The sequence below is a fragment of the Mirounga leonina genome, unplaced genomic scaffold (genome assembly GCF_011800145.1).
Source record: "Mirounga leonina isolate KUSES-001 unplaced genomic scaffold, KU_Mleo_1.0 Mir_447, whole genome shotgun sequence".
Classification (NCBI taxonomy): Eukaryota; Metazoa; Chordata; class Mammalia; order Carnivora; family Phocidae; genus Mirounga; species Mirounga leonina.
In genome coordinates, this window is record NW_023270757.1 from 5,956,107 (window position 1) to 5,971,545 (window position 15,439).

Here is a 15,439-nt window from a genome sequence, read left to right on the forward strand (position 1 = left end):
CGGCTCAGGCCATGAGGGATCGAGCCCCGCATCAGGCTCCCTGCACCGTGGGAAGCCTGCTTCTCCCTCTCCCGCTCCCCCTGCTTGTGTCCCCTCCCTCGCTATGTCTCTCTCTGTCAAATGAATTAAAAAAAATTTAAAAATCTTAAAAAAAAAATAAATACTAGCAGGGGGGTTGCTTGGAGCCATTGTGGGGGCTGCTACCACACCCAGTCTAGGACCATTGGGGAAGGCCCCCAACAGAAACCAAGACCACAGGAAGAATAGAATTGGAACCCCAGACTCCTTCCATAGTTCAAAGATTTATTACTGTAAGTCTTTCCAATTCGCTAACAAGGGATAGTTTCTCTCCTGCCATCACCTTTTCCTTCTCTGAATGCTTAAGAAGGCCACATGCCCCCATATTGGACTCATCCAATCTCACGACCCATCACTTTCTGAGTCAAAAAGAAAGTGTGACACGGAATACGCTAAACTCTGGCCACTCTGAACCCCATCCCCCAGCATCAGGAGCTTTATCTGAACTCTGCTAAGACCTTTGCAATAGATTAATTGATAAATTGTATGGGTCATAAATATGGGCGTATGTCATTATTACTGATGCAATGTTGAGACCAAGATGATGTCATTCTAACGATCAGTATCCAGAACTACCAACCAAAATTGCTAATATCCAGTAATGTGTGTTCACTAAGACTTATTTTTTTCTTCCTTTAATACCAACTTTATGAGAAGTAACTGATGGTCAGGGATGTTTAGTAGATTTCCCAGTGAATAGCATCTTAACATTTATGCTCATTGTTACAACATTGTCAGAATGGAAACAGACATCTACAACAATCACAGTTCATTACTTCTTACTTGTCACTAATCGAGCTTCAATTATAGGTCTGGTAAAATTTGCTGACATCTGCAAGGTGTCAAAGATAACAAGTGTAACAAAAGACTAATCCCAGAGACTGGTTATTTTTGAAATTGATATTCCCTATATCAACAGAAATGAGAAAAAAAAACTAATGAGTCTGAATTTTAAATTCATCTTCTTTTGTGTGCATCTGTGATCTGAGTCTGAATCAGTGTGAGCCTAGCACTGTAGTCCCCAGAACACAGGAATGATGTCACATTTATTTATTTATTTATTTATTTATTTATTTATTTATTTATTTATAGAGAGGGAGAGACAGTGGAGTGGGGAGGGGCAGAGGGAATGGAAGAGAGAGAATCCCAAGCAGGCTCCATGCCCAGTGCAGAGCTTGCGGTGGGCTCGATCTCACCACCCCAAGATCATGACCTGAGCTAAAATCAAGAGTCGGGCATTTAACTGACTGAGCCACCCAGGCGCCCTGGAATGATGTCACACTTAAGAGAGTGGAAGCTGTTCTGTGTCAGATGGCATGTAGTGTGCAAGGGGTGTGGATGCTTCTAGGACAGTAAGGGCAGCATCTACCTGAGGACTCAGGAATACCCACCCTCTCTGCTCATAACCTTCAACTTCTTTGTTCTCCCTGACTCTTGACTTTCTGTCATCGCAATATCCAGTGCCACACTGTGCTGAAGGTGACTTGCGCCTGCTCACAAGAGCCGGTTGTTAAATTTTCAGGGAATTTTCAAGCCAATTATTAAGCATAGCCAGGATTAAAAATTAAATCATATATGCTTACAATTAAATAAGTTACAATATGCTAAGCTAAATAAGTCAATCAGAGAAAGACAGTTATTTGATCTCACTGGTATGAGGAATTCTTAATCTCAGGAAACAAACTGAGGGTTGCTGGAGTGGGGTGGGGGGGTGGAAGGGATGGGGTGGCTGGGTGATAGACATTGGGGAGGGTATGTGCTATGGTGAACGCTGTGAATTGTGCAAGACTGTTGAATCACAGACCTGTACCTCTGAAACAAATAATGCAATATATGTTAAGAAAAAAAAAAGAAGAAGAAGAAGAAGGTAGCAGGAGGGGAAGAATGAAGGGGGGGAAATCGGAGGGGTAGACGAACCATGAGAGACGATGGACTCTGAAAAACAAACTGCGGGTTCTAGAGGGGAGGGGGTGGGGGGATGGGTTAGCCTGGTGGTGGGTATTGAGGAGGGCACATTCTGCATGGAGCACTGGGTGTTGTATGCAAACAATGAATCATGGAACACTACATCAAAAACTAATGATGTAATGTATGGTGATTAACATAACAATAAAATTAAATTAAAAATAAAAGAAAACGTAATACTCAAAACTCATCACTTCCTAATGACTTGGCTAAATTTTACTGTTATTGACGTTCTGGAGGCGATTTATCCACAGTGAGAGCATTTGCACTCCGGATATTGGCAAACACTACAGATGAGGGACTCCCCCTGCCGAGAGAACCAGTTGTTAACCATTTGCCAGCATCCTAGGAACATCTTCCTATTACTCCCAGGTTTTGTGGTAGTAGTTGAGCCAGACCGGTTGGGTTTACACCCGAGTTTTGCCATTTAACCGGCTATGTGATTTGGGCATGTTAATTTCTTTGGGCCTTAGTTTCATCGCCTGTAAAATGGAGATAATATGGCGTCTACTTCAGAGGGTTACGTGAGGACTAAAAGAGTTGATGTTTGTAAAGCATTTTGGAACATTGACTGAAACCTAATAAGTGCTATGTGTTCGTTAAATAAAATAAACACTATTTGAAGGGCTGCTATTCCCTTCTTTGATTCTATCTCGCTTGTTTCTCATCTCTCAAAATCTATTCCATCTTCTTCCACAATAATAAAACATTCGATTTTTGTTGTACACATGACCATGCAAAAATAAAGATTAGATTTCTCAGCCTCTCATGCATAAATTCTGATCAAGACACTATAAACAGACATATTAGTGGTAGTTTCCAGGAATTTATCTTCAGTGACAGTTGGTACCTTCTTTTCACTGCTTTTCTCTTTTATTCCTTCTTCCATTCTGGTGGCTGAACTTGGAGGTGATGGCTGGAGGGCAAGCCACTATATTGGACCATGAGGAAGGAAGTCACACCCTAGGGATGACAGAAATTTGAACAAAGAAATATGAAATAAGTCAGAGTTGATGGCAAGAAAAATATAAAAAAATAGATGAAATATGTTCATGGTTTAAAATAAGAATGAAGATATACAGATTCAGGTTTCAGAGGTCTTTAGAGCTCAACTTTGACTGAATGATCTTCTAGTTCCAGATCCGTGAAACCCAGCTAACACGGCTCATGTTCTTGGATTTCTGGACAACTGCGTCACCTTTATTGCCCTGTGCTTCTTTATAATAAACCTTCAATACTTGTAATTGGCATTTCTATTCCTTGCAAGCAAGAGTGAAACTAACTAAACCTTATGGTTCGTAATACAACCATAAGGGTATAATTTTACCTACCTGCAGATATATTTTGCTCATTAACATTTTCCTGCACAGACAAACTTACACCACAGGAACAGAGGACTTCTCCTTGGGAAACGTTCTACATCCTCACGTGGTCCCTGGGCGTAAGTTGCATCCTCAAGTATCACCTCTCCCTTTCCCATCTTGAGCTTTTATCCCACACTATCTGGATTGTTACATATTATTCATAATTGATGTTACCCTTGGGAAAAATTAAGTAGACAGAATTTGCTTCTCTCCTACCTCCTTTTATTGTTCATTCCCACCTGAGCTCAGCTCCTGAGTTGAGCAGGGGCAAGCACCTGGGTACCTGCTCCTCAGAGCTACTCCCCACTCAGTAATATCACAGACTTCCCCTCCCTGTCTCATCACAATTTACTGAAAACATACAATATTTTCCTCACAGCTTTGCTCAATAGCTGGTCCGTTAATCAGAGACAACAATTTGACTTGCATTGCGATACTATCTGACTCTATGATGAATCCTGTCAGTGACTCATAGAGATGTTTTAAACTCGTCCCTCCAGTTAAAACAAAGGGACATTTAATATTTGTAGAATAGTTCGGTGTCAAGCATTGTGCTGAGGACACTCTTTAACTTTTTACAACTAATATAGCAATCAAACTTTTTCGTTGCCAACAGGAAAAACCAATTCTGGGAGACAAACAGAAAAGAAATAAATTGAAAGGATATTTCAGAAGCTCACAGGATTGCCAAGAGGGGCACAGAACCAGGCTTGGAAAATGGGCAGGAACAACGATAAGACAGTACCAGTATATTCCTAGTAAAAGTGTGTTATATATGTCCGTGATATACTATTTGTGTTAACAGATAAACCATGAAATCTCAGTGGCTTAAAACGATATATGTTTCTCACTCAAAGTTCAAGCGGCGTTTGAAGAGAAGGGGGAGAGGCTTTGTTCCAGTCACTAGGGAAGTCAGGCTGACGAGAGTGTTAACATTTTCAGCACGTGAATCCCAAGAACACCCTGAGCATCAACATTCTGTCAGCAGATGGGAGAAGAGGGGGAAAGGGGAGACCCATGTGTGAAGCAACATACATCACTTCTATATTCATTCTGTTGGTCAGAACTCAGTCACATGACCACACTTAACTGCTGGAGAGATTAAAGTTATAGTCCAGCTGAGGCTCAGTCAGAAAGAGGAATAGCTAACCAGTCTCTGTCCCAGCCCATCCCTTGTCACCAAATATCCATGCCATGCTTCCTCCCACACTGAGGACACCGTCACCCCCCCACACATGCACACACCCAGGAAGGATAAACCAAATTACCGTCCAATCACTGAGTTTGGCTCTAAGCCCAGATTCCTAGGGATGCTCAGTATTCTCCAGCAGGTCCGGATCCATGGCTCATCATGGTCCAGCGACCTAAAACTAGAAAGACAAGGTCCCTACTGCCTTCTCCCCAACACATCTGATATACAGTGGTGGAACAAGGACAAAATCATCACGGTAACTCCCCTGCTGTGGAAAAGAGAAGAGTTACAGCAGTCATTGGTCCCTAAAGCTTTTAAATCCTCACGGGCAGGCTTTGTGAAGACCTTGCCCTAAGAGTGAGAAAAGTTTAGAGATCCTAGATCTGCTTTCTGGGAGAATTCTCTTCTTCATTGTTCTTCATGGCTCCTGACTCTACCATCTGGAAGTTTCTTCTTTGTCCTTTTCCTCCTTGACCACTCTGCTAGGGATAGAGGAAAGTATGTCCTCCTTGGAGGCTGCAAAACTTTCAAAATCCATATATTTCTGATAAATTTGGGAGCCTAGAACTTATTTTGATCCTCAAAGGCTTCTTTTAGTCCAGACTTACGGTTTCTTTGGCAGTATGATTTCCTCAAAAACCTAGTAGACTTCTTACCCTCTTTGCTTCCTACCAGCCTCCCATGCTAGTAACCGTACCCAAAGTCCTTTCCTCGTCAGGATCCTCAAGCCTGATTTCTGTTTTGGCTTCCTGGTCCCCATGACGCCCTCTCTATCTACAGCCTGAGGCCATAGAGCCTAGATAGGAAGACCTCACCCTTGATTTGATCTGAGCAGCAGGGCTAAATCTTATACAATCTGATTTCTTACTGCTTGAGTTTTGGAAGCCATCAATTTTTCCAACTTTTCAACACCTCTAGTTTCTGACATTCCAGTCGCATTTTTGTCTGAAAACCAGCCAATTCTTTCTTGAGTTCATCTACCTTTTTGTAAATTGCCCACTAACATTTTGTTTTCCGACCTTTTCCTCTAGAGCTAGAGAGTCCACATACACTTGACCTGTCTTCTGAGTTCTAGCAGGGGGCAGTTTTGTCAAAGATTTTGACAGTGCATCACCTAGACCTTCATCCGTCCAGCTTCCAAGCCAGTTTCCTTGCCACCCACGTGTATTTTAGGCTTTTGTTATGGCAACGTTCCACTTCTGGTACAAATGAGTACATTAGGGAAATTTAGCTGCTATAAAGATTGAACCTTGAAATCTCAGTAGCATAATCCAATGAGAGTTTATTTCTCATTCACTAAAATCTAGTCGGTGCGGAAGCTCTGCTCCTTACAGCCCTTCAGGGACCCAGGCTGATGAAGGCTGTGCCATATTGAACGTGCGGCTCCAGGTTGTTGTGAGCATCACTAGCCAGCTAATAGGTGGAAGTGGAGAGATTGTGGAGGATGTGGTAGGAGGTCTTTATGGGTTTAACTCGCAAGTGTCAAATGCATTTTTGACTGCAACTTATTAGCCAGAACTTAGAAATAAGGTCACACCTGATTTAAAAGGGAGACTATATGGACATGAAAGATATAGTCCAGCTGTATGCCCAAGAGTAAGGGGATAATGGGTGAAGGACTATAGAGTCTCTTCCATAAGCTAAAACCACGGCCCAAATCATGGTAAACAACAGATGAGTGAGCTACTGCTGCATAAAGGCTGGACGTCGAAGCTCGGGCTACCGGTGTCCCCCGCATCGAAACACAGTGCTGTCATAACACTCCTCCCCCTGCGAGGACAGTCTTGCTGCTGCTGTCGCCCTGTCCGCAGCCCGAGTGGGTTCTCCGTGGCTCTAGCTTCTCTAAGCCACTAGCTCCACATCAAAGCCCAGAGCAAAAGTATCAGATTAGGGGCGCCGGGTGGCTCAGTCGTTGGGCGTCTGCCTTCGGCTCAGGTCGTGGTCCCAGGGTCCCGGGATCGAGCCCCGCGTCGGGCTCCCTGCTCCGCGGGGAGCCTGCTTCTCCCTCTGCCTCTGTCTCTCTCTCTGTCTCTCATGAATAAATAAATAAAATCTTTAAAAAAAAAAAAAAAGAATTCTTAAGTCTCGGGGCGCCTGCGTGGTTCAGTTGGTTAAGCGTCTGCCTTCGGCTCAGGTCATGATCCCAGGGTCCTGGGATCGAGCCCCGCATCGGGCTCCCTGCTCAGCGGGGAGCCTGCTTCTCCCTCTCCCGCTCCCCCTGCTTGTGTTCCTGCTCTCGCTATCGCTCTTTCTGTCAAATAAATAAATAAAATATTTTTTAAAAAGTATCAGATGAGTTGAGCTCAGATCACGTGGCTACTACCTCCATGTTGCAAATAAGACTGGGAGGACCGATTCTGCATTTTTAGCTCATAGAGTGAGCAACAGACTCTGTCCCCATTATAACTCCCAAGATGAGAAATTCTCCAAATAAAGATGGGGAATCAAACTAAATCAAAGGAATTGATTTCATGATGGAAATTTTGGCCAACATGGCAAGCTGGTAGCAGAGAGTATTTTGAGCAAGTGGGAAGTGACCTACTTTATTCTGTGTATGTCTATGCATGTGGTCTTGGTTCCTATCCACCCAGAATTTTGAGGTTTTGCCCTCATCTCGACCTGTCTTGTTCACCACAGCAACTCCAGGGCCTAGAAGAGTGCCTGGCACTTAGTAGTCACTCAATCAATATTTATCAAATGAAAGAATCCTTGACCCAGTAAGTGTGTTTATTGATGCTTCTGTTCTTGGCTCCTCTGATGACTAGTAGGGGCTGGTAAAACCTAAAGCAACAAGAGGAGTAGAACTACTGTTCAGTATTAGCTAGACCAAGCACAGACCTGTCCCTTGCCGGAGAGCTGGCTGTGGAAGCCCTTGCTTAGTTATGTGATAGGGTCACATGACAGAAAAGAAAGTAAAAACCAGAGGTGGGAGGAAAGACCAGTAAACACTGCCAGATTATTTTTAAGGGTTTTTTTTAAATTTCACTTTTCATAAAAGACATACCGATATTTCAATCTGAAAACTCAAAAAAAAAAAATTTGAATGCAAAGAGGTTTATGGCCTTGGTCTATATATTCCAAAGGTTCTCTTTGAGGTGTTTCTTTTTTCTTAGGAGGCTAGTGGACTGGAGTATGTGTCATGGGAATCTGTGTTTGTCTCTTTCGAGCATAGAATTCCTTTCTGGGAATGTGAATTATGACATCCCTTTGGCAGAAAAAGATTCGCATTTATAGACATTTTAGGTGGCACTGAAATTATATGACAACACTTTAAAAGACAGCCGGCTAATACGGGGCAAAGACATTTAATTTTTCTCTCTGACAAGACCATCTCCTTTCATCCCGTATTATTTTAGTCTGAAAAACTATGACATGCATTACTCTCTTGCACTTTTGTTAGCCCCGATGCAGACAAGGTTAAAAAGTTCTGTTCTGAATGAGATCTTTAGGAAGAAAGAAGGGAAAGATCCAATATAACTTATATGCAGAATTAAGATCCTAAAAACTATAAGAATGTCAGCCTCCATAAAAACAGGAAAAGTTTCAAGGAAAGGGGTACCGCACCTCTTCAATGACCCCCTTAAAACAGGGATATGGAGCATGGCCACCGGACCTGAGTGGCTTGCATTGCTGCTGAGTCTGCACGCACAAAGCTACCATCTCTTAAAGAGACAAGACTGTATTTTGAACAGGGTTCACCATGGCCTGGATCCCTTCTGCAATGTTTCATGGCTATGGATCCTTAGATTCTAGATGTTCACGTTTGAACAGGGGCTGGGACAAGATGCAAGAGCAAGACAAAAGAAATATTTTGCTCAAGCCATTCAGAAGTGGAGAGTCTGTCTGTGTTGGTCTAAAACAGGTTCCGTATCTCAAATACTTCCTGGTATTTGCGAATGGCCTTTGAGGAGGTTCTGAAAGTTTCGTTGTTGTTGTTGTTGTTGTTGTTGTTGTTGTTGTTTTACAAGTTCACTACTTTTTGTTGCAGGATGAAAGAAGAAAAAAATGCTGGAAAAAAGAATCCAAAAAAATTATTTTAATTTCTGAGCACGTTGGAGTTAATAGTTTTGGCATCTCGTGTTTTATTTCAAGGCTAATATGCCACGCCATCTGCCAAGTGATGGTGTCTTTAGTAGGTTACCATGGTATATAAAAAGCAAAATGCTCTGCAAAGTTTTTGAACAAGATGATTTTTATTTCCCCCTTCAATTTTTTTCAAAATGTAAATTAACATGTTTTCAACAAAACAGTTGAAATTAGAGTTATAAATATTGAGATGATATTAACCAATAATTTAAGTCCTTTATTTCCTCTTAAGATTTCATTTTTTAAATCTGAGAATGATCCTGAGGTTTAGAGGATTTAAAAATTACCTATAAAGGTATGTATAGAAATTATGAAATCCATAGCATTCCTAATCATGGAACAAATACTCAGAATTATCTCCTCGGAGTTTTTTTGCTAAAAAAAAGGACCTTTGCTCCAACTATATTTAAGAAAAGTGAAACTATCTTGTTCTTCTTTTGCGTAAGGTAGGAACAAAGTATAGAAGCTGGAAGAAGGTTGAAAGGAGAGAATAGGGTTTGTATACTTTTTGACATAAGCCAACAATTTTCACCTTAAAGCTAATGATTTATATGCACTGTTTTGCCTCCACCTCTGAAAATGCAGTTTGAGCTGGCAATCTGATTCAGCTCTGTCCTGAGCTGGATAGTTTTTGTTAGAGTCTTCAAAGATAGTGTATGATCAGTGCGCCTCTTAAACGCTCAGCAGTCAAAGTTTCGGGCTTTCTCTTCCTTCTGTCTCTGGGGAAAGTTTTCCAGGCTTCATTTCTTCCATATGCTTTACAAAAAAAAAAATTAAGTAAGAAGTTGTTTATGTCCAGAAGACACTCACACATACACCAGAAGGCACACACACGTGTGCGAGAGCAGTCATGTACTCTTCTGACACACTTTGGAATTCACATAAGCAAAGGGTTGGGGGGTGGAGATTTCTAGCCCCTCAGTCTCATTTTATCATCGAGATGAAGCATGTGAAAGATTGTTCTGGAGAAGAATTTCTATAAGCCGTGGCCTAATTTGTGATTACACACACTAGGACTGTGCCTCCCTTAAGAGATGAGATTAAAATGATAGGGAAGTGGGCACGGGTGGGAGATACAAAGTACTCCGCATCACTGCTCATTCCCAATGAAAACTTGTGTTTCTAGTGAAACACTAGATTACTGAGCTCTGTTCCGATCCTTGCATTCCTAAAAGCAACCTGGGGAAAATATAGAATATTCCACTTTCCAAGTAAGCCAACAAATATTTGTTGAGTGACTATTATGTAGTAGGCAGTGCGCTAGGTGCCAGGAAGATGACTAAATAGCTAGAACCTGTCCCAGACATCTTGTAGCTTCAAGCCAGTGAGAGCTTGCCTTCCCCAATGACGGATAAACTGTGCTCAGAAAACCAAGACTCTAGAGATTAGAAGCAAGACCTCACGAGGACAGAATCTCACAAGCCTGCTGTCCGTATGGTGAGACAGATTCCATCTGAGAAATGGCGGGAGCGGAAGAGGGAACGACAGAAGTCAGATTTGGGTGGTTGACTTGATGAACACTCAAGCAGCGGCTACCCCCAGGTACTGCTGAAAGCTACTGAGGTTGTCAGGGTGTGGACACATAGTTTGCCTTTTAAAGTAATTGATTCCCCAATGAGCCGTTTGATAAAGATTTGACATGGTCTTGTCATATCTACTAGGCATCTAGTTGACCACCGCTCCTTGGAACTTGCACGATCCTAACCAGAAACCCGCTTATATAATACTCTGTCCCCTCTCGGAGTGATTAGAAAAACATTGCTGGTTATGAGGATGAAAGATCAAAGAGGTGAAAAACTGAGGCTACTGGGCAGGATGCGTGGTGGCTGATTGGCCACTTCGCAGGTGGCTCACCAGCAAGGCTTTTGCCAAACCATTGCCTCCTCCCTAGGCCATGATGCAATATCACCCCACCAGAATGTTTTGTTCTCCAAGACCCTTGTTTCAGTGGGTACATCCCATTAACAAGGCCAGCAGATGTCAGTCCTGATCCACTTTTTCTCAGTAATGAACCAGGGAGGAAGAGCAGCTCTGATTTCCCAATCACTGCCTTCTCTTTGCTGGCTTTTCTTCTTCCTGAGATGGAGGTCCCCTGCTTGGTTTGCTTTGTTAATATTTGCATTATTCAATAGTTATTATGTGATAAGCATGTTGTTTGCTTTAGGTTTTGGTTGGTTTGTTTTCTGGTGCTTTTATTCTTAGCTGGTGGCTTAACTTGAGTTACAGCTGTGGTCTGGATGTTACTCAGGGTGGGTAGCATGTATATTTTACGGCTTCTTACCTGACGCTTCAATAATCCAAAGTTGGGCCACAAAATAAATAAAAAACTGAAACAACAACAACAGAAAATCCAAGGGGAAAATCATATAGCTTTTATTCTGCAAAACCATCCGCCTGGTGTCGGCCTTTAGACTGATCTCTTTTAGAATGAAAACAACTCTGGTTGGCAAATAATACGGCAAACATTTCTGAATGCACATATTTTAAAGCTTTCCGATTAAGAAATAACAGTATCCCTGCACATTTATCAAGCAAGAATCTTGTCCTCGAGTGAAAATATTTTATGTCTAAAGATAAGTATTTATCACGAGTGCAAAATGGAATCATTTTAAGCAAACAGATTCTAAAGCTACTCTTTATAATGCATTCTGCTATTTGTATTATACTATTTATTGTGAAAGCAGGCTTTAAATTTGCTATGGAAGTTTAAAACTTCGGGACTTGCTAGTGAAGGAAAAATGTGTGTTTTTGCCTTTGATCTAGTACTTGTTTTTTATTGCTGATTAGCTGTTACTCGCATCAAGGTGAAATTGTCATATAAGATGATTTCGACATTCTGTGAAAGAATATGAACATTGTGAGTTGGCCCGGCACAGAGTACATTTGGACAATACTCTGTTGCTTAAATTAAATGTTAAGTATTTATTTACTGAGTTGCTTAATTCAAAAAAAAAATGAGACCTTTCTTGATTCATTAAAAAAACAATAAAACCTAAAATATATATGCAACTTTTAAATAATTCCCACTGAATAATAATGTAGTATTTTATTTCTTTTCAAAGTAATGACTATAACAACCAGAGCCGTAACATTGCCTTTTTTCACTTGAACATAACTTCTGAATTTAAGGAATTTAAAAATCTAATCCAAGTAAACTTATTTTAATAATCATCTGGGTCAGGGAGATCTACAAAATCATTATTTCTAATTCTTGGAATACGAAAAGTGAAAAACCAAAGACTAAGTACCTTGCAATTTTGTATTTCAAGCTATTTTAATTGTTTAAAAGATCTTTTCCTATTTTTTAATTAAAAACAAGACTTGATGTTAATAAAAAATACATACATAGAAAACAAAAGTATGCACGTCAAATATTTTCTCAGCCTGTACGTAGGGTTTTTGTATTAGTGTTAACCACAAGTCTAAGAACAAAGCAGAAGTAATTTCTAAAAATTTGTCACCTTAGCCTGTAAAATCACATGCTATTTCTCTGTTCAGCTGTCTAGATCAGCGATGTTCAACAGAAATATGTAATGTGAGCCGTAAACACAAGCCACCTATGTAATTTTAAATTTTCTAATAGCCACATTTTAAAAAGGAACAAGAAACAGGTGAAATTGATTTTCAAAATATTTTTTCAACATATAATCAGTATTGATATTGAAGTTGCATCTATTTAAATCAAACACGAGATATTTTACTATTTTTTTGTTTGTGTTCTAAATCTTCCAAATCCTGCACGTATTTTCAACTACAGCACATCTCAATCTGCACCAGCCATGTACAAGGGCTCGGGGGCCACATGTGGCGAGAGGCTATTGTTTTGGACAATACGGGTCCCGATGATCAAATCCCTACACTCCAACGCATGGGCTGAATGACTTTATAGAATATTACTATTGCTCTGACACCAATCTAAAAGATATCTAGGTCAGAGCTAGATTGTCAGTGGAACAGGGTCCTGGTATGTACGGGAACTCTTTGTTCTTGTTCTGTTTTGCTTTTAACAGCTTGCTTTGCTCCATAAAGACACCCCAGTCACCCTCAAGCTGTGGGAGCCTCTGCTTGCTCATACCTATGAAGTTGAGTTGCTGAGATAGTCACTCTGGAGAAAGTTACCCGAAGCAGACATTCTAAAGTGACCCCAACTGGGAGAGGCAGAGCTTATGGGAATCTTGTCAGAAATGCTCTCATGATGTGGAAAGAATCCTCGTGTCTGCCCACTTTGGGGTCGTCTGGTGCGCAATACTGAAACGTAACCCTGTGATTCCTAAAAGGATGCCAACTCTGTGCCTTGGATAGTCTGGGAGAGTCTGAGTTTCACATCGTTTGGGCAGTTTTTCTTTCAAATGCCCTTCTTAGGCCACGTGTCTCGATTGGAGGTTCAGGAAATGTGGCCACTTGGGCGAAATTCCCTCAGGTGGCCGGGCTGACTTTCCAGGCTTTCCGAGCTGGCCGAGGAGGATTTGGAAATGGTAAGGGAAAGAATAGAAGAGGCCTGGGGAAAAATTGCAGCTATTTCAGGGAGAAGAAATAGCACAGATATTCTGAGGTTTATCCCCTTCCTGCAGGCTGTGAGTTCAGTCAAGAAGCAATTAAGCTGAAAAATGGAAAAGAACCGACAAAATGCAGAGAAATACCTTTCTTTGTCCTTTTCGTCTTCTACTATTATACCCCACTCCAAAGTCCTTATCAAAAATAAATAAAAAGCCATTGATCTTTGCCAGTTCCAAGAATGTAACCCGTCATGGTGTGGGAAATATTTCTATCCGGTAAGCATATTGCGTGGAACCTGGAACACAGTGGACACTAAATAAATGGAGGTCATTACTATAAATACATTGGTGATGAACCATCCAGGCAACATGAGAAAACCAGAAGAAAGACAGAATGGCGCCATCTCTTTAATATCTGTCATTTTTCCGTTTTATCTGTGCGCTCTGAAAGGCAGTGCATGCCCATTATATCTTCTTTGTACCCTTCTGAATGGAATCTTATTTTCTTCCTTATTAACATACCTTAATTAATAGAGGCGCATTTGTATAGCTACTAGAAGCAGAACACCTCAGTAGGATAAAGGTTTCGCATCGTACTGCTGGCTGATTTGTTATTCCCCTATTAAGTTTAAAGAAAATATTTGTACCATAGTATAATCATGACTCCATATGGTCTTGAATGGGAATTTAATGGTTTTCTTAAATTGGTTCTGAGTCCCTTCTTAGTCTTGGGTCAGATGAAGACTTGAGAAAGGATTTCTTAAATCTTGGGGAAAAAAAATTTTTTTTATCCCCTACCCATTTTTCAATTCATAAAGAGATGTATCACATTGGATATTTTTAAATTTCTTGGAATTGGGAACTATGGGTTTTCTCCAAAATTAGCACTTACTTATTATCTTTACTCCTACCCAAATTTCCATAGCCATCACGGAGCAGTTGCAAGCAGTTTAAGGGGAATTTATCTAATGGCAGGAATACACAGTTATCTTCGTGTATTTACCAAAGCCGCTGCTGTTTGCCCTGATTTTTGTTTTTCTCAGGGATCGTATGAGAATTAACTGAATATAATCCTGCAGAAATGGCATAGAGTCGGACATAGTAACAGCAATCTTATTAAAGTTCAGTGTTGGTAGGAGTTGGATTTTTTGTTTGGTTTCTTTGTTTTTGCATTCCCACCCATTGCCCACTTAATATCCATGGGTCTTTTATTTAAAGAGGAAGAAAGAGAGAGAGACAGAGAGAGAACTGGCCGTACAAAGTTTATTATGAAGAAATGGTGTCCACCCATCTTCCCAGAAACAAGAGGAAGAGCTTCGTTAGGATCCCCGGTTATACCTAGTTTTTGGAAACAAAATCATGTTTACTCCTTGTTAAAGTTATAGCATGCAGGCTGGAACAATGGCCTCCCCAAATCCATCTGCATCCCCACACTCTTGGGGACACTGCTCTTCTTTTTCAATGCCATTAACAGCTCACCAGCCCACAGGAACCTCACATTCAGCTACGGAGAATGATACTTGGTCACAGTCAGGCTCCCTTGACAATGACATTTTCTCTGAGAGTTCTGCACAGCTGTGTCACTGTTAACTTTTAATGAACATCCTTCCTTCCTTTGAAAAGTTTCAGTGAAATGAAACGGATGTGCAATTTCTGCTTTCGTCCCCACTTTGTGTGGGAGAACGTACAGTAATTCTGCAGGCTGAAGTCGTCTGTGACATGCCTAATGCAGGGCGTTTTGAAGCTAATACAATAATTCCGCCCATAGGGACACACAGATGCAAAGCAAGATTTTTTTTTCCCCCTGAAAGCCCAGGCCCTAAAATATCTCATCACCTATAATATTGCCGAAAAGTAAAGAGACTCACTCCCAGGCTGAATTTGGGCCCCGCGGTTCATTTCAGGGGATTGCTGACTCAATGCAGCGCTCTCGCAGGAGGCGTGCCAATGGCCCCTAGGAAAATCGGTGCACAGAGGCCCCGCAGTGTTATTTCGGAGCATTATTCTGCCTTGGCTTCCACAATGGCCGGGATCTGATAATTTAGCATTCAGCCTCTTTTCAACTATATGGAACTGTAATAAGGTGATTTAGCCAATGTGCCTGTCCATTGTCCCAAAGATTCTGTGATCTATTATGCGGTAATGCGTAAAAAAAAAAGAAGAAGAAGAAGAAGAAGAAGAAGAAGAGGAAAGAAAAAGAAAGAAAGAGAGAAGAAAGAAAGAAAGAAAGAAAGAAAGAAAGAAAGAAAGAAAGAAAG